General features: G+C 35.5%; 1 protein-coding gene across 2 annotated transcripts in view; it reads right to left on the minus strand.

Annotated features, from left to right (window-relative positions):
• Positions 1-21,829, minus strand: part of Sano (CABIT domain-containing protein serrano) — a 128,801-nt gene that overhangs the window by 79,154 nt on the left and 27,818 nt on the right. For both annotated transcript variants that reach the window (XM_072898778.1, XM_072898779.1), the window contains exon 2: positions 8,355-8,415. The gene's annotated coding sequence lies outside the window, so the exon portion shown is untranslated. The remainder of the gene's footprint in view (positions 1-8,354; positions 8,416-21,829) is intronic.

The raw sequence follows: 21,829 nt of genomic DNA on the forward strand, positions 1-21,829 counted from the left end.
TATTGATAAATTCCAATTTAATAGTCTCCTTTTTTGATAAATGAAAATTTTTATAATTAATGTATATAGGAACTATTTTTTCTAAATTAGCTAATAATTATGTAAAATCTATAAGATATGTATATTATAATTTCAGCTTTACTGACGATGAGGTAGTCAGAAGTTAATAATACGTGATGTAATTTTCTTCCCAAGTTATCTATGCAAGTCATTATTAAGATCCTGAAATCGCTTAAGTCGAAAAATGAATTACATGACACTTTTTACAGTTCTCGGTGATAAACTCTTGCAAGGTATACGTTAACACAGTCGAGGTAATTTCATACCGAAATGTTGGGAAGAAGATTGAAGAGTGACTTGCAATATTTATATCGACATAAATTGCTGAATGGTTTACATGCATGGATCTGTCATAAACATCGTGCGTATCTTGACGCCTACTCGTAATCACACTATACAGTAGCCGCGAAAGCAATAGATAATATGTATTATACACATATTGCAACAATAATAATGTAGAAAAGAAGCTCACGAGGCATTTAAAACACGTGAATCTTGATATGAAAGCAACGTGCTTATATAGGCTATAAGAGTACAAAATAACGCAATTATTATGTTACAATTTAACCTATTTATGTAAAACTTTCAATATTCTATAACTAAATAAATAAGTGTATTATAAATCGGTATCCCCTAAAATAAATATTAATATTTTAATATGATATATTTTTAAAAAATAAAAAATTTTTTTAAATCTAATTCAAATATAATTTATATATAAATTCTTTTAAACAATTGTTTTTAAACAATTATTTTTAAAAAAGAAATAAAAATAAAAACAACATGTTTGCGAAATGTATGCAGATTTGAGAAATTTGTATAGTCTTCCGACTGAATGTGTCGTGAAAAAAAAAATGTCCGCAAGCGCATCTCGACACAGCCATGCATTTTACAGTACTGGCATTTAAATGTTAGTTCTATCTGCCCGATGATATTTTGTATCATAATATGAGAGGCCGCATCTCACACCGTTCGCCGTCGTTCTGTACAATTTCGAAAGTTAAATGTCAATGAGCAGTGCCTTGTACACGGTGTAGGTTGCACCCGACTGCATGTTTATTGCATATGCAAAACGTTGTCGTCTACTTTAATTTTTTCTTGCGTGTCTTACAAGAAATATTTGATATTACTAGAAAATGGAAAACTCATAATTACTGTATGATAATTTTAACATCAAACCTATTGCATGCATGCTTTATTCATTTTTGATATTTTAAGATTACAAAAAATAGTAAAAAAAGAGCAAATATATACGTATGTACAATATTGTTAAAGTTATAAAGCAAGGTTTAAATCTTAATTATGTAAGTAGGACTTAAGATTTATTGAGGCTCGAAAGTTTGAAGCATTCAGAATTCCAGGTCAAATTCATTGTACCAAAGTAGGTCTATCAAATCGTCATCGAAGTGTAGCGGTGATATTATTTCTAGAAAACGTTTGTCCCGTTTTCATTAAATCGTGACACGCTTCGTGGTTCCATAGATAATCAAAGAAACCGATGAAAATTTCATATTGTTCGCGTTCATCTCTACAACGATTTATCGTATTTGTTTCATTTGCATCATGTAAATTCAGTAGATGAGCAATAAAATCTCTGAAAGAAGAACGCGTCTCGCACGTTATCGATTAGTGTCTCTCAATCAATTATATATCTTATTTTCCACATTTTCGATATGCATTAGAATAATTTAAAGGCATAATGCATCAATGTTCTATGACATATACACATTTATATATATAAAATAAAAAAATTGTAAGAGTGAGAGAGAGAGAGAGAGAGAGAGAGAGTACTTTCTCTGTCACAATTATCGGATTACTTTACTGCTCTTATTTCCTACCTTCTTGCAAAAATGACGTTACATAATTACACGTGTATCAATCTCGAGAAGAGAGAGATAATAGAAGCTTGCTGTACAATAGAGAGAAAAAAAGATCGGTCATCGACCAGTGGCGCGTATCAAACGATAATAAAAAAGAGCAAGTCTCGCGTGCGCGCGCGCGTGTCTCTAACGGACAAACGTCCTGAAAGTCGTCCCGATGTAAGGACAAACGTACTATTCCGAGTAAGGTCATCCGGGGTTCGGCTCGGGATGCAGCGCGCGTATACGTGCATTTCCGCGTTCACACCGACTGTGAGTCGCCGCGAGACCGTCGCCAGGTCATAGGTCGAATATTTGATAGGCAAACGCCTTAGTTAACGGTATTCTAGCCGGGTGCCTCCCCGGAGGTTTTGACAATCCACATCGTGGGTAATCGCGCCCGCAGCATCTGGCATACCGCGCGCTCCTGTCGAGGATCCGCACCGTTTCGCAGACGATCGAACGACGACGACGAGCGACGAGATAGAGAAAGGCATTGAGAAGAGAAAGAGAAAGAGAGAGAGAGAGAGAGAGAGAGAGAGAGAGAGAAGCAAAGATTAAGGTGGGCGGTGGATGCCGTGGAAGAGAGATGAAGAGAAGAGAATGCGCGAGCAATTGGCATACATCGGAGGATCCGGACGAGGGGCGTATGCACATCGAGAATTCAAATAAATCGCTAATTGAGAGTATTTATCCTCTCGCATCAGACACACAAAGTATGGAGTATGCGCAATTCACCGCATGTATATGTCATTCTTCCCTTTCTCCAGCGCCACAACATTGCAAATGTATTTTTTATCGGTTTAAATAGGTGCCTTGATTATTGGCAAGCATCAAAAATATTTCTTAGAGAGAGAGAGAGAGAGAGAGAGAGAGAGAGAGAGAGAAAAAAAGATATCTGAAACATACCTGAAGATCGGGCGACATGATTTTTATATGATGTGCCAAACAGAGTTGGAATTAATAATATTTTTTAATTGTTTCGTGCATATTAAATCTATCAACGTCATTAATTTTAGTTGCAAGTACTAGGCGAGGCTGAAAAAAATCACGGAATTCGAACGTCGAAGAATAGAATGATTAACAAGTAAAAAATGCAACTTCTCTTCTTCTCTGACATGCCGTGTTCAAATCATAAAAATCCATGCTATTCTACTTGCTAAGCGACGCATTCACATCACAGATTTACGTGATTCACGTGCACTCGCGCGATGAATAAGATGCAGCGGGACCTACCGGTCACGAAATAAATTTATCTTTTCAAAGATACACGTAGAATCTCGACAATTTTGCTCAAACGCATCTCTGTCTGTCCGAAGATTGCCGCTTTTCCATTGCAACTTGGTATTTCCGCATAGTTTATCCGTGAATTATTTATCTTTTAATCAGTGGAATTAATATATATATAGGCAATAATGAAAATAATTTATTCGAGATTTAAATCCCCCACAGTCAAAGAAACTGGTAATTTTGTATTTAACGTAATTAAATACAAAAATCTAATAAAAAAAAAGAGAACTGAAAAATGTTAACAAAGAATATCTAAAGAAACCTTTTATTACAGATTCATAACAGAAAATATATTTCGTTAGATTTGCAAAAATTTTAAAAATTTACCAGGAAAAATACAACATCGACTTCTTTTTTCGAACGAGACGACAGCCTCCTCTTCGCGCACGTGCCTGTGTGTGGTTATCGAGAAGGAGCGAGACAGGAGAAGGAAGAAGAAGGGAGATAAAAATGAAAAAGTCACTGATGCCATGCGAGCGACGTGACCTCTCGTCGGTGACCCCGGACGAACCGGCCAACGGAGGACTACGAGGAAAGGGGGAATGCCAGACCTCAGGCTACATTCACAGTTCGCCGAAAAAGGCATCGCACACAACCGGCACGCCGATTGCGCCGATCGGTCAACAGACATATACACGTACCTTGTTCGAGAACTCGTCTTTTCCTGATTGCGGACAGGCGGAAGAATCGCCGACTGATTCGACGCCGCGAATGAAATTTGTCACGGAATCCTTGTATTTGACGTTTCCGCTACAATCTGATCGATCTATTTATGGCACAATGGTACAATTTGATTGCATTGATCAAAGGAGAGAAATGCATGGAACTAAATTACATCGGCGTAGAGAGAAATTGATCCTCGAATTAAGAAATAAATATATTTTGTACTTTTACATTTTACTCTATCTCTATTTCTTTCAAATTAAATTAATCTGAGGACACAAAAGACAATGCGCTAAATATAAGGAATGCAATTTTCACAGTTTACCTGAATTTCATATTGAGACGTTTTGAAAAAATTCTTTTCATTTATCGAATTTTCAAGTATATTTAAGAGTTCTCTCTACCTCTCTCTCTTTCTCCTCCCTCTCGTTCTTTCCCCCCCTCTCCATAAAACCAAAGATAGTTTGACATTTACGAAAATTATGTCGAAAGCGCAATTTGTTCCCGTGTTCTATCGGATGCAATAGGTTTCATGATACAAATCAATTTATCTGATTCGAGCCGCTTTTTCGTCAGAGAAAATGGTCTTATCAGTCAGTTAATCGCTCGACAATTAGTGGTAACCATTAATGGGCAGCGAAATTGAAATTAACAAATTCCAGATAAATTAATTTCTTGATTATTCTATACGCGTCTCGCCAATTTTCTTTCTCCCATAAGTTTTTTAATTTATTGTCTATACTTTCCATATCTTAACATAATGTTCTTGCTCGATCGAATAAAATCGAACAATTCCCACTCGATTGTCTCGATTTTTCATACAAGTGTAAAATAATGATTTCAAATTTCATCATTCATAATACTCTGTCATTGTTGCAAACTATTATCTGTTTGTGTGCGCATATACAACATTTATCAGTTTAGATAAAAAAATATTTTTTCTATTATCTAAATAAAAAACTTTAAAAATGAAAACTTTATCAAAATATATATTAAAATTTCAAAAACAATAAAAAATACGATGTATACATCTGTGGTAAAATTAAATTTAAGATAAGAAAGAATTATTTAATTCCTACACGGAGAATATTTCTCTGTATCTAAATTGAAAACTTTGCCAACTTCCGCATTATCGTTTGTCTTCGCTCCGTAACGCTCGGAGATAAAGAGGAGAGAGGAAAAGAAGGCCAGGCTCTGTCTCGTTATTTAGGCTCCAATTTGAACTTTAAAGCGATCGCGGCGACTGGCTGGGTCGCGGGAAAAAGTCACCTCGATCGGCATCGTCTAATGATCGATACGTTAATCGGTGACCTGGCCGAGCCTTGAATTACGGGAGAACCTTCTGGATACCGCGAGTTTCTGTAGCCGATATATCCTCCACTCACCGAGTATAAACCGAGTGCCTGTCAGTGTTACCTGCCATTCAGACAAATTCCGACCATTAAGCGTCGAACGTTGTGTTGCGGTTATACGAGCCCGCTCCTAAAGCCACGCTTCTAACCGAAGAATATGATGTTTGACCGTGGATTGACCCTTACGGTACCTCCAACGTCAATGGTTTAATTACGATAGAGTCATTTCTTCGTATGGCGATTTTTCCAAACGATACATTCCGCCCCTCTTTAAAGGTCAAAGCTGCATTTGGAGGACGGCGGCCCGTTCGCATAGACATAGATACAAAAAGATATCTGCACGAACTACCGATCATTCCGTCGTTAACAATCTCACTAATTAGATAATTAAAATCCTAACTGTGTAGATGATGGATATTGATTAACACTAAACGGTTAGAGTAATGATCGCGATGCGGTAAGACAGAAGGACTTTAACAAAACTTTTTTCAGAATGAAAAATGCCGGTGTAACATTGTCTATATAACTGTAGACATAATTATCTGTAGATATTGACTGTAGACATAATTAATGTAGAAATATTAGAGTCGAAATAATTATAAATTAAATATTTTATTCGTATATACAATTATGTGCGTATATGAGTAATTTTTTACTATGTAAAACTGAATTTATTTGACAGATAGCAGTTTTTACATTAATATTAAATTTTATTTTTAATAGTTTAACTACTACTTGTATAACTTATTAATTAATTCCTATGGATATTTTAATTTATTTTCACATAATATCACGTGTGTGAGAGTCACTTATAATGTTACTATGATTTTTGCGTTAGTTATATATTCTTCTAATTGTGCGTCAATGTTGCCATGCTTATTATTCTAACCAAGTCTCTCTCTCTCTATAACTATGAACTAACGTGGAGTTACTAACTCTACCGACTAACTGTCAGTGTACTTGCTGCTTAGACAAATTCCGGCCATTAAGCGTTCGAATGTCGTCGTCACCGTCGTCGTCGTCGTCGTCGTCGTCGTAGCTGTGAACCCGCTCCGAAGCCCCCGTGTGCTATGACTTCGTCGAGGGAATATAATGGTGGACCGTGGATTGACCCTTGCGGTACTCCCACCATCACCAAGGCAAGGCACCGCCATCACCTACGCCACACGAAGCACCGCGCCGACGACACCGACTCGCACGACCACCGACTTATCTGGTCGAGTCGAGAGAAAGAGAGAGAGAGAGAGAGAGAGAGAGAGAGAGAGAGAGAGAGAGAGAGAGAGAAAGACGCGCACAACGCCTATGTAGTTTACTTCGAGGCTCAAGCTATACGTGCTGGGGTCATATTCTCATCGGCGATGCATGGCCGCCGGTACAGTCGACGGGAACAGTCGGTCGGCTGGGACCGGCTGACTGCGGAGGAGCGCGAGGAAAAAAGATCTGGCATACAGGTCAGTCGCGATTTTCAACGCTCGTAAGTTCACACCCGCCATTCCATTTTTATGCGTGAAAAAAGTCGCGAAAACCAATGATCTGAATCTTGATGATGAGGACGACGACGTTTAAATGCAGTTCTATAAATATATGCAAAGAGTTTTAAACAAAGTTTTAATTTTCTCGAAGGGAAAAACGCAACTAGTACAGTTCTGATTTAAACATATTCAAAACATCGATTTTATATATATCAATATTTGAGATTATATAAATTTAATCAGTTTAAAATAAATTAATTTCAAATAAATATAAACAAAAACTGCTTTAACATGTTATTAAAAAAAAAAAAAAAAAAACAAAGATTTTATATATTTCTCTCGTCGATTATACTGGGATTAGTTTAAAGAAATTTTAAAATCATGCATTATCGGAAGAATCACAATCCGTAGTAACCTTGTCGAGTTTAAAAGAAGACATGAGTGAAAGTTACGATGCTCACATGATAGATGATATTATAAATCCAAAACAAATGGTCAGCTTTTTATTATTTTTAGATATATATATATATATAATTCAAAATTTATTATTATATTTACTATTATATATAAGATTATATTTGATCATTTAATGTTAAATAATTTATATATTATAATATGCATATATAAGCAGAGAAAAAATTAATTTTTAGAAGAATCTTTTTTTATTTATTTAATGATTTTTGATATAACAATAAAAATTCCACAATTTTTTTTAGAAATATACAAATTAAATGTTAATCTATGTATAACTTTATTCTTTTACGCTACGTTATATTCCAATTTATTCTAATCATCGACAACGAATAAGAATCTCATTCGTATGCGTATAACTTTACGATAACGACTTTATGAATTGCCTTTGCTTTGAACGATTATTTTCAAAGAAGGGAAACACTATTCGATTGGAAATTTTTTACGATCCATTAATTCCGGAAATAACAGGTCACTCTCCATAACACTATAATAACTTTAATCTATCGCTTCTCAGGTAGGTGTAACCTTTTTTTTTTTGCAGAGGCAGATTTGCTGGACTATTCTCGAATAAATACACTATATAATTAATAATAATTAAATAAAATAAAAAAGAAAGAAGGTGCGTTGTTTTATAATAATTCCTTTTGTTTCGCGACAATAATGTATTTGGTAGATGTACTATAAATAAAACGAATAATTACTTCAGACTTTTGAGAGTACATTTTATTGAAAGTTTTAATATTGTAATCTATTTTTAAAAATTTAGGAAAATTGATTTATTATATACATATATAAAATTTGATTTATATATATATATATATATATATATATAAAACAGTATTAATATCATGACAAATATATCAATTATGCTGTATAATTATTTTTAGAGATAATATAAAATTTTTTATTTGTCTTTGTAAAAAATACTATAATAAAATATAATTAGATTTTACACACACACATTACGTTTATAAATTTTCCTTGTATTTTTTAAAAAGGAGAAAGAATAAGAATCGTATTTATATTTTATCTGAAGTTCATATTATAATAATTATTACGGTCTCAAGAAGATAATATAATAGGAAGTCGTCGACGCTCGAGAGTAACAAAAAAGAAAGATTGAAGTGGCGTTAATCGAACATCGATGACTCAATAAAAAAAAAAACGTTAATGATTCGACTCACCAATGATGTCGTTGTCGTCCTCCTTCCTTTTTCCGTGACTTGTTCCGAATTTTTTCAGCTTCTGAAAAATATGAGAAAAAAAGATTAAAACAATTTAGATTATTTAGAATTGCTTAACGTAGGGCGATATTTAAATATCACTTTGATAATATATGAATATATTTCCTTCACCTTACTACATTTTTATGTCAAATATATTCGACTGCCTATCAATTATAGACATAAAAAAGTAAAGCAAGTTAATTAGTCTTCGGATGACATTATTACATGATTGAATAAAAACAGCTCATTATAGTGTTATACATCTTTTTATAGCAAAAAAATTTCAAACACTTTCTTATTACAATCAGTCTAATTAATCTTAAATTTGCTGCAACTACAGTCGAGATTAGAGAATCATATGTTTCTCTTGAGTTAATTCGTAACATTTCATCCCGTTGCATGCCGCACTTTCCAACAAATATCGTTCTTAGCTGCGGGGAGTTTACGTTTAAGGCCACGTGCTTTCTTGCATATTATCGTCCTCACATTACTAAGACGCTTTTGACAAAGATTGATTGTGAACAGACCTCCTGGCAGCTTTTCTTCCGGATTGAGTTAGATCGGCGAGTATAAATATGGTGCCATCAGATAACCTCGGGGACCTAACCGCGCTTAGATGAAGCACCGAGAGCACATGATTCTTAATTTGGCGGCGAGCTAACCGAGACAGCTAACGCAACATGACCATCGAGGTATCGTTAACGAGCCGTTTACCTGTTATGCCTTAATTTATCCAACGATGCGACGGTCTCGTTGGTCACGACGATCAATCGTCGGAACTAAGTTTCTGCTTCGTTTGCGCCCTAGGAGAATCGTTAAACTGTCGTGTCCGCTCACGCAAGGCGACTTAATAATTTTAAGTCCTGCCGCACCAAGTCGTTTCAAAATCATCTTTGACGTCTAAACGATCATCTCACACGAAGTCGTATAATAGTCACTATGGCACAGTCACGGCGTCCTTAATTAAAGAGAAACATCGTGTGCGAAACCTGTTGTCTAAAGGCTTTCAAGAAGAAACTCTAAATTTGAATTCGAAGAACCTTTAGTAGGTTGTTTATATGCGAATGCTAATGTTATTTTAAAATATAGGAAGAGGCGCAGAAACGCAACGTTTTCACCAATGAGAGTGGGAAAAAAATAATGGAAAATTTGCATAAGAAAAAGCTGATACGAATGCGATCATTTCGCACGACTCTCTCGGAAACTAGGCTGGTTCCATGGAATCTGGATCGTGTTCAGTCGAGTCGACCGTGTTATCGGTGCATTATCCGGCCATACTGCGTGGATACACCCACCCATAATAGTACGCGTGCATAGTTTCGCGCGCGCACGTCTTGATACGGTTTCAGTTACCTAATCGCGTCGGTGTTGCACCGCGTCGACGGTTTTTACGGTGCCTCCCTCGCCCTCGGACGCGGACGCGGACCAACGATGCGTGAACGCAAACTTTACTCGTTCCATTACATTTTCTACTCGGATAATCCGGTATCGAGACCCGCCGGCGGACCCCTCCGCGATCCCCCCCTGCCCTCAGAGTTTCTCAATCTCCACCCCGCTAACACATTCCTGGCTCGGATCGTAGGATTTTTGCGGCGAGGGCGATAGCACCGTAAGTAGCGGCGTATAAAATCGGTTGGATTATCTACTTGTCTCGGCAAAAAGTGGCGCGGGGTGCGATAAATGCGATGGTCGAAGCGCCTGACTGAGAATCACTGATACGTATAGCGCAAGATATACGAGATGATTTCAGATAAGCTCTAGTTTTATCAACAATCTCCCTTCGATAGCCTATCTTACTTATATATCGAAATCCTTGCCATTCTAAAGAATATCGTTCTCTAAGATATATTTTTTTTTATTTCTCAAGAATCTATCTAAATATTTTAGAAATATTGGAAAATATTAAAGTATATTTCTACGACCCATTGTTTAAATATTGCGACATTTATAGCTGAATGTCAAATTGGCTCAGGGACACCCTGTATACATACCACTCGAAGCCAAGCCTGGACATATGCGGTAGCGTATTACAAACACGTAGTTATACTTAACTGTACAGAGAACTCGACACAGTTGTACGTAGATAAGTATGTATCTAGTCTCGCGTAAAGAAGAGAGTCGTCTGCATTAGGTTACGATGGCAAACGTGTTCGTGTATTAATATAAGCAGGCGGACACGCGGCTTGACCAGGTCGCAATTTGTCCGAGTCTTTAAATGTGCATTTCTCGCATTTGACTCCAGACCTCGCCAGAATCGCGTATCTGATAATAAAAATTAAAATCTAAAAGCATCTCTCGCGTTTAAATTTTGGCGAGTACAATTTTTTCCTTGTTAACGTGAAAAAAATCGCATTTTCTACACAATTTGCGTAAATATTTTTAAAATATCAAATCAAATTTTTTAATAAATTTTAAGAATTAATTTTTTGTTTTATTCTGTAAATCGGACATATTATTGCAATCTAATTTTTATTAAAGTCATTATAAATGTTTCATTCATGAATGAAAACAATCTATGAAACTTGTATCTCTGTACACATACATAGTTAATTCAACAATACCATAAACCTGTCCACGTTTTGTCTGAATTGTTTAAAGAATTATGAAAAAGTTATTACTTAAATATTAAATATTATTTAAGTCATTTTTGCATAATACCATAGACGTATAACACATTTTACAAATTTTCAATTTACAACTGCTGAACGATACGTTTAAATGTAAATGTAATGAATCATTTTCTAATCTTTCAAATACATTTGTGAACTCGAAATATGATTATTATATTGTCGAGCACGAACGTTTCGCTCAGTCTTTGTGTTTACGTTCTCATCCCGTACCGCAATCTTGCATACGCTTATCCGCAGCGTATTTCATCCCGCAGCGGAGCTTATGGATGCTTATATAAATCAACAAGGCTCACAATTAATATCGCGGGGGCTACACCGCGGTGAATAAAAAATCGAGCTGGACTAGACACTAGCGTGGCCGCACTCCGCTCCGCATTGTACAACGATTTATTGGAATATACATCTCACGAACCGTGACACCTACGTTGTAAATTAACGCCGCTCGCAATTAGTATCAACCCTTAAAAATAATAGGTAGAAGAAAAAAGATCAAATTCCCTTAACGAAGTGCTAATGCCCTTCTCATGCGGCGATCTTATCTAGAATTCCTTCTTGCAAAAATCTTTATCGCACGAAACAATTTATGTGTCTACCAATTACGCGTAAGGCGCCTGATGTATTATAAAATAACGCTAATTATAACTAATCTTGAGTGTTAAAAAGAATAAAAAAATAATTAAATAAATATCGATTCGTTAGATCTCTAGTCTACATACAATTAATACATTTTGTGACAAAAAAAGATATGATAGAGTTTATAAAAAAACAAATCATATATATATATATCATATTACAACAGGGATGCGTTTCATTTAGCGACACAAGCGTAATTCTACCTTTGTTGCAATTGGATGTTGAAAAAAGACGCTTTTATCGACTTATACTGCTAAATGGAAAGCACCCTAGTTTCTCGTTTCTTAATAATCAACAACTCGCATTTGCGTACATTTATGTTGAGAAAAAAAATATCTCCGTTTTTTCGACAAGAATATATATCAAATGCATCCGAGTGGTATAAATGAGAAGAAGGGAGAGAGAAAAAAAAAGATCGATCCCGACGGGCGTCGGAAAGTCGCGAACGCGATGAAGAAGCGAGGAAGTTTAAATTCCATAGGCGCGCGTTGTATATTACGCGAGCGTTTATAGAAACAGGAGAGTGGAGCAATATGACTTATAACCGAGTTATGCTCGCCACCGGTGATTTCCCATTATACGACCCGGTATCCGAGTCATCCTGCCTCCCTTCACCTCCCTTTCTTCGAGAGAGGATTAAAGGCATCTCGAATGAGGTTGGGGCACTACTTGCAATATTGAGGTTGCGTCGTATCGCATCTGCGCCCGCGTACGATTCTCATTGCGTGGCAGCAATAAATATGCTGATTAAGCGGGAACGCACGAGGTCGGTTAATTTGCAGTATATCAGTATCCAACATCGCATTTTAATTGGCCGTGAAGCATTATTGCGGGGCAAATAATCCACGGCACGGCTTTTCAATAATGATCGCGCCGCTGACAATCGAAATAGGAAAGGGGAGCAGAAGAGGCCGAGAAAGAGAGAAGAAAGTGAAAAAAGATAGCGAGTTTTTAAATAGATGGTCTCGTATTAGATGTCACAATTAACGGCTAAACGATTTTTACGAAATAATGTTAATTGCGGTTTCTCATGGCAATTTTTACGCGTCGCTCTTTCACGAGTGTGCTTGCTCGTCAAAATTAGCGAAACGTCGTCATTACCGCTATTATTACCGCGGCTTTATAAAGTCTAAAAGAAGAGACAACACGAGACAAGCGTTGCTTAACTATCTATAGTTGCGGATTTCATTGCAAAATCGCTAAAAGGTCTATACTCGTCGCGTCAATTCTTGGCTGCAACCTTGAAGCGGTAAAGAATGTAATGTAAATGCAGCCACGAGAGCGAGATTCCTCTTCTCTCGGTAGGTATATCTTGGGCGATCATGATTATGAAAAATTATCATATACTCGAGGAGTAGATAAAAGAACGAAAGTCAAAATCTATCTCAGCAAATAGTTTCTCTCAAATTAAACCTAACCGACATTATTCTCCGCGCATATTTAATATATATCTCTGTGTCATCAAATCGATGCGGCGTCGAGAGACGACTTTATCAAGATCCACGAGCGATTCCGAGGATTTCCGTCGTAAAAATCTTAGCGAAATTTCATCCGCGACCCATGATACTACCTCAACGTTTGAGAAAATAAACCGCGATTCTAAAACGTCCGTTTCTCCCAAGTCCAGAGCAGTAAATAGATTTCGTGCACATCCGCTTCCCGAATCGGCCGGTTACACAATCTCGTCGTCGTCGTTGCTCAACTTGTCTTGCAAGAGCATAACCTTTGAAGAGACGAACCGACCAACCCGAGCGCGAGGGATAAAAAGAGAAAGGGAAAAAAATGCGCACGCCAAGCGGGAAAGAGGGTACGAACTACGAAGGCGCGCGCTCGCTTTCGTCTACGACCGAGTGCAAGCAAGGCAAGCAGGTAAGCAGGCAAATGGCCAGGCAACGAACTCGCAATTATCGTCGCGGATATATTTCCCGCGTTATCCTTGCCGAGCCGCGTAGTCGTAACTTCGCGCCCGCGCTCGCCCGTCGCACGGCGACGAGTTATGACGTTTTCTACAGCGGTACTAAAGATTACGCCTCGCCCTTATCGCTCCGCGAAATCGGACAACTACCCGCTGTTTACGAGTCGACGAAGTCCTGGAACATATCCATCGATATCGCGACTCGATACGATTGCTAATAATTGCCACGGTCGTATTGCTACCAATCTCATTGATAACTCTCTTCCTCTTCGTCGCTCTTTTAAATCGCGCGTCGATAAGCTACGAGCTGAAACGCTCGCCCCTAGCACCTTCATAAATAATGAATATTGCAAATAGTTTAATTATCAGACATTTGTAAGTTATTGAGATATCGATGTCATTGATAAATAATTCGATAAAATTTAAGCATACGTGAATAATTTATTAAGTCTATGTACCTATCTACGCGTCGTCAGATTTCTCTCAAAGTCTACATCTTCATGTTAGTAATTTCAGATATTCGAAAACGAATTTCATTGAAAAGATCTCATTTAGGGTAAACGTCAAACGTCAACACGGATCAGATCTGGCTGATTTAGCGGCAGTTATTTTTCTGAAGAGCCTACTCCTTGGTAATATTAAAGATTGTTGAGATGTGCCCAAAATAAATTTTCGCCATAAATAAAAACTGATCTCCCATCACGAAGTGGGTTAAGAGGGGGACCGCCATTTCTCCCTGCTAGCCCAATAAACGAAATTAACTTTCCGCCGGCGACTCGTCATGAAAAAGCAGTCGTATTCGATGGAATGTACTGTCCAGAAGAACTTGTTGTTCCAGACGCTCCTGTATCTAAGTCCGCAGCTAACAAATACTACTGACAAACAGGTTACTGAAAAACATCTTGCTAATGTATTTCAAAGTTGATAAACAGCGTTTTCTACTATTTAATTCATTATAAACTGTCGCTTCTATACAATTGCAATAAATTTTATGTATTTTCTTCATTGTGTTTCTTTCCAAGCAAATATTGCAGCTAAGCAATTGGAAAATGAACTAAATTAGAAATAAAAATTAAATTTTAATAAAAATTATTATACATATATATGAGTATTATGTTTTATAAAAGAATATTACAATTATTCAAATATTTTGCACAAACAAATATAAAATCATTAACAAACAATAGAACAAATACATAATTTATCATCTTTATAGTATGTGCAGAAAGGATTATTAATGCCTTTACGCATTGTATATGTATGTACATACAAAATATAAATGTATTGATATGTGCATAAATTATTGTAAAAACATTAATGAAGCCTATAGACGAGCGGAGATATAATATTTATTATAGACGAGCGTCTCACCTCAGTACTTATATGTCCGCAATCTCGAACAATTTAATTTCTTTAATTAATATTCTAATAATTTTTATATATAGAACTTTTTGTAAAACTATTGTAGAGTTTTCAACTCTTGTAAAGTTTTTATTTAAAATCTGTTAAGAAATGCTAAAAAAAAATCGTCAGCGAACAAAATAAAACGCAGCGTGAACTTGATATCTCAGTTTGTCCTGAGTAATTTTTTTGTATTGTTTAATAGCCAGAACTATTTGTTTAAACTCCAAGAACTTTAGAATTATTATTAAAAATAAAATCAGAATTCTCAACAATTACAGTTTCACACACGCGACTGACAATATAAAAGTAAAATTATCAAAAAGAGAATTTTCGAAATAATTCTCTGAATCCCAATAAAATTCCATGAGACTTCCCTAATTTTCCCAGATGCAAAAGAAAGACCTAAAAATTCCTGGTTTTTCAGGGAGTAAATATTCTGCAAAGATGCCCGTACGGCATCATTCGACGAAATATGATTGTAACATTATAAAGATAATTGTCTCGAATAAAAGCGTAACGAAAAAACAAATAGGACACAAGAGAAAATCTTCCTATCAGTGTCAACTTTACATGTATCAGTGCCTTGAAAAATATCATACATCTTTTTCACTCATATTACTTGATACTTTAAAATTCAAGTATACGTCATAAAATTACAAAAGTTTAGAATAAAAAGTCAAACCATATATATATAAAAACAAAAAAAATATAAATACATATTAAAATATAAAAATCAAATATAAACAATTATTAAAATAAAAAATCAAATATAACAGAAGAGATGTAACATGTGCTAAGCATATTCTTAAAAATTATAAATAATATTTTAGAGCGTAAAGGCTGTTATAAAATTGCAAGATATTAGAATATCAAAAAGATGTAACGTGAGCTGCGTGGGAAGAAAAATGTTAGCAATTTTAAATCCCGCAAAAGGAAGGTACTTTTGATTTTTCGGTTTACCCAAGCAGGACTTTACTCGTCTCGATCGGCTCTAGAGAGTCCGCGGTACAATCCTCTCGCATTAGCATATCTCCGCGGCAATAAAGGTTTAAACTATATGCATACGCGTGCGCGCACAACGTGTAAACCGGCCGATAAATTAAATACGTTAATCGAGCGACGATGCAGTAAACGACTCGTAATCGACCGGGCGGCTTACCGATTTAACGCGCGGAACATCGCGAAAGCGCGTTCCGAGACACAGGCGGCGGGCCGTATTAAAGTCGTCGCTGTAAAATGTACGCCTGGCCTAACGCCAAGACCGGATCGTTTAGTCGCACTGTACACCAATTACAATAAACATTTTTAATCGCTTCATTCTCGCGTATTAAGAGTTTCCCCGCTTTAGCGGCGCTCGTAATTAATAACTTCGACGCTTCACTTTGTCACGACGTTATCAATTACTAGTACACAGTAAATGCAAATATATATATATATATATCGGAAATAAAAAATTAAGATGAACATATTAGTTCTACATTCAACGTTCTCCTGTAACTTTTACATATCTCCATTTTTAAAAAATAAAAAAATTGTAAAATTGTAAAAAAAAATGCATTTTGTGTACCAATACATCTCTATGGTATTATAAATACATTGTGTTCACCAGTAGTTTGAGAATTTTTCTTCACACAGTGTATTTCGAAATTGACCTAGGCCGAGAGTGCTGTGAACCGAGAAAATTGTCGGTACATTGTTGACTCTAATGACGGGTGTGCACGATACAAACATACTAAACACTTGACTTTATAATTTCACAAAGGTTGCATGTTTTCCCAGCAATTTTATTCTCAACAGAAGTATTAATTTTCGACAATTTTACTGTCTCTTCTCGCAGCACGATGATTGAATTGTATCGATATATATTTCACGGTAAATCGCGCAGCAAGACACATCAAAGAAAGACTGCCGCTGGTCAACATTTAGAAATCTGTCGTGGATGATGTATAAAAATATCAGCCGATACGTCCAAATCGCCTGACCGGTCACGCAATGACGTGCTAAACAAGAGTCCCTTTGTTCTCCGACTATTTTTTTTTCGATCGAAGATACGTACCATCGAAAATGTAGAGCTTATACTTGTACTTCGAAACTATCGCGACCATATCTTGTCTGTAGATGCCAGCTGATTAATAAAGGCATAGGATTAGTCTGCGCGATCCGAGATCACATTCCTCGCAGACCTATGCAAATTAACCGTTCTTTTCAAGGGATGATTGATTGCAGTACTGAAAGCTGACTAGAAAAAGAAAGAAAAAAGACGAGCGAGATAAAAGTTGAGGTCTGCGTGTACGAATGAAGTCGTTCCCCGAATTAATCCAGGTACAAGCAGGCCGCCACGAATGGCTCTCATTCAATTAAGCGACAGCGTGGAATCGAGCCTTTGTCAGCTAATCACAACCTTACGATGTAGTGACGATGACAGTAGGGTGCGGCCAAAAAGGCGCGCCCGACACCCTGTGTGACCATATATAGTGTACGTATATACATGTACATATATATATATATATATATATATATATATATATATATATACATATATCTGCTGTATATGAATAGGGAGAAAAAGAACGAGGAATACAAGGGGGAAAGACCGGAGGAAAAAAACGAAAGAAAGGAATAATGCGATAAGAAAGAATCAAGGGTTGGGCCGTTGTACATTGAGAAATACATAAACGCGGAGAGGAGAGGCTGATAAAATGGATAGAACAAAGGAGAAATGTGTCGAGAAATGAGACAATGAATGTCGTAACGTGTTGAGACTACTAAAAAGGCATTGTACGCGTCGAAACGCGCATGCTTAATTATGATTTTGAATTATCAATCTCGTGGACGTCAAAGACGTCAAACGTAACGTATTCTCTATTATCCATTGAAATGTTAAAATAATATTTCAATATCTCATATTTCTTTCATTCTCCATACTTAAGCAAACTGTGCTGCAATTCTACTTTCTTATCACGTAATTTTACAGTCAAAAATTTCTCATTAATATATTACATTAGCGATATTAATAATATAAAACGTAGATACCTTATATGTTACTAATGTGCGAAAGTGAATGAAAGGAAAGGTTAAATCGAATTGTTTGTGGTATATCGTCCGTTTTTCCATATTATTCCTCGATGCGCACGTGCATCTAGAGCGCAGTCAAGCATAGTTTGTCGGTCAACATTTGCATTCATCGACATATTCCCGTCGCGTCACAATTTCTCTAACCGTGGCGGACTTTCTCGCATGCATCGCGACTAAAGAGGTTGGAGAATTCTAATTTCATCGTATTATGCACACCGCTGTCGGCAATCAATCTATTTAACATAACGATGAGAAAAAAAAGTCATCGCGTCACAGAAACGTACCGGTTCACATTATTATTATTACTTTCTCGATGTTAAATTAAAATATCGCCCGTATAATTTACGACTTAATAAAATCCTAACTGTGTACTTTTTCCTGCAGAGGAATATAGTGTTTTCAGAAAATTGTCAAAGAAAAATCTCTCATGTAAAATTTGTTTGTATAGCTTGTTTTAAAAAAATATAATAGTACATAATTGTCACATTATGGGACACTATTATATTTGCAAGTTCGACCCGATTCCAACGCTGATTTAAAAGTAGAGTAATGTAAATGTAACGAAATTACATTTAACGACTTAAGTGCCAAATTCGAGCCACGCTATTGTACGTGCCATCGAATGAAAAAAGTTTTTGCGTGGAACGCTCGCGCAATGATAAAAATCGCTCGCGGGACCACAGGAAAGTTCAAAGCATGGCATTATGATCGGGATCTGCGAAAGTTAACGGAGTCGCGTGCTCGAGTTTGAGAGCGAGGAAACTAAAATACTCCACGCGAAGCTTCGGGACAGTCATTTTAAATCGTCTCGTGTACGTAAGCTCTATTTCGTCATGACTTATGACCGAAAGTCACGAACCCTCATCGTATAAAATCGGTGACTCTTCACCGACGATGGGGCATTTGAGTCAGCTTGCATACCGACGTTCTGGCTCATCTCCTGCTTGAGTATTTCTCTCTTTGAAGAATCATACAAAGAATACTAATCCTACACGTACTTGTCATCACGAGGAAGAATGAATGAATTAACTTTCTCGTCATATAATATCGTCAATAATATGTTATATTATCTAATACAATTCGTTACTCACAAAGAAGATGTGTTGTAAGATAAAACTCAATGTAAAAACCAAAAGGAAACATTTATATCCAACCAGAAAATTGACTTTAAATGTGTCAATAATGGATTTATTTAATTCTCATAATAAACTCTTTGATTTCAATTTATCTTATTGTTTATCTCTTAAGCTATTCCAAATGTAAATTTAAGAAAACCAATATAAATTAGATATATTTTCAAATTGATTTTGCGCGATTAATTGCTTTGAATCTATGTAATTATAGAAATACCATGTTTGGATACGCTTTCAAACTTATGTATGTAATTTAAGATTTATATCCGCATCAAAAGGAAACTGACGCGATCTGATTTGAGCTGCAATACTTCTTCGAAAAACGAGCGGCGCTTCGTGCAACGAATAGCAATCCCACGTGCATTCGATGTAACAAAGGATCAACTTTCCCGTCACGTATCGATAATACTTTGTCAAATCGACTGCCAGTACTTCCTCTTCCTCCTTCGGCACCATATAAGTACTTGCGGCACAAATATATCTACATACTTATTTGCTATACACATAACGCATGCCGTATTGATATAGAATTTTTCTTGTGAAATTTTCATATCGATCATACAGCACGCGTTATGTATTTGTAACAGATGTAGGTATACGTATATATTTCTGCGCCTCGCGAATATACATTGATTATATCCAAACTATGTTTAAACAAAAATTAAATTACTATTCTCTCTCTTGTAATAAAATAAAAGTTCGTACAGTAAATATATATAATAATTGTGCCATATATCAAAAGAAATAAAGAATATTTTAAAAAACTTCTAAACATTTTTTTTCATTATTTTATTTTTCAATACAATTTTCAAATAAAAAAATATTTTTTATATTTGCCCTTCTCTTCTTATTTTATATTTCCAATATAATGTATAGATTGTAATTTTTTTTTATAATGTGAATTTACTTAGTTAGATATTACAAAATCTATTTCAATGCATATGAATTAATAGATTATTATTAAATAAATATACGTCAACAATGTATACGTCATGTTCGCAATATTAATAGATATGTTTTCAAGAAGGAAGGATATATATATATATATATATATATAAAACTAAGGGAGTGCATGGAAAAGCGACCTCGAAACTGTCGATTGACCGCTAAGAAAATCTCTCTCTCTTTTTCTTTCTCATCGTCAGTCACGCAGTTGCACGAAGACACGAACATCGCCGTATAAGCTTTTGCGCAAGAGGCATAATTATAGCCGAAGAGGAAGCGAAGCCGAGTGCGTTAGCACACGTAGGACGAACGTTGAACGATGAACTTGACACTGCACGTGTGAGAGAGAAGGAAAGAGAGAGAGGAAGAAAGAGAGGAAGAAGGATAGGAAGGGCGTGCGCAAGCGAGAACTGCGGAGAGAAAAGAAAGAGAAAGGAAAAGACTGCAACCTCACGAACGCCTACTCATTTCTATCTCGTCTTTTTCATCCTCGACGAAACAAATGACGTCCATAAGTCTATCGATCCCCTTAGATTATCCTTCTTAATTTCCCTTTTTCAGGTCACGCTAGAAATGCGGATACGTTTAAACAGACAGTTGCTCTTCTTGACTCTAACCGTTTAAGTAGAAACAGCCACTTTGTACGGACAATATAAGTGCGCTTGCATTGTTTGCAGCGATAATATAATCTTCTTTATATTTGTTAATATATACTATACTAATATTAATATATACTATAATATATATATTTGTTAATACATACTATAAATATTCTTATGAGACAATAATTTCATAATTATTATTGCTACTAAATTTCTTAATTTATTATGGGAATATTCTTATACAGCTATTATATATGTATATGTTTTTATACATTTTCTGGTAACTATATCTTTGTCTAGAAATATTTATTTAGATTTTTCGTATATATAAAGTTAATTAATTAAAATTATATAGATTAAAAAATTGCTAGCTAAAATATACGAATGTCCTTTTAAATATCAATTATGAATAAATGTAAAAATGCACGTATACGATAAATATTTGTAAAATAGTTGACATAGTTGTATGTATAACAGCGAAAGCAGTAGAGTAACCGCTAGGTTCATCACTGGTAATGCGCGAATCCAGTACGGTGAATAAGCATGCGTACCACACTGACACATTAAGATCACGAATCAAGATAGAGGCTGTGCTCAAGTCATAAAAGATACTTTGCTCCACTCATTTGTTCCACGTTAGGAAGTTACATGAAGATCCCCTTGTCTTTCTTGCATTATATTTTTCTAACACTGCATACATGTGTCTATCATACCCTTTTTTTTATATCAGTCAATTCTCAATTACTAATAAAAAGTTCGAACAGAATGCAATTAAATTTACAAATTATATTAATATAATTTTAAATAATTAAAAAAACTGATTTTAGAAATCTATTATTATCTAACTGTACAACTAATATCGTTTATACAAAAAAAAAAAAAAAAAAAAAAAAAAAAATTAGTAATTGCATTTTAATAGGATGAAAAAATTTATAATAAAAGTTTTCTAAAAAGTTTTAAATGCATAATAAATTTTAATACTGTTTTGCATTTTACAGCCTCAATTAGCCCGCTTAAATCCAGTTCATCGTTTATGAAAACAATGGAAAACAAAGATTATAATCAAGTAGATGCTGGAAATTTCTCGAAATTAAAA

This window comes from Anoplolepis gracilipes, chromosome 9, assembly GCF_047496725.1.
Source record: "Anoplolepis gracilipes chromosome 9, ASM4749672v1, whole genome shotgun sequence".
NCBI lineage: Eukaryota > Metazoa > Arthropoda > Insecta > Hymenoptera > Formicidae > Anoplolepis > Anoplolepis gracilipes.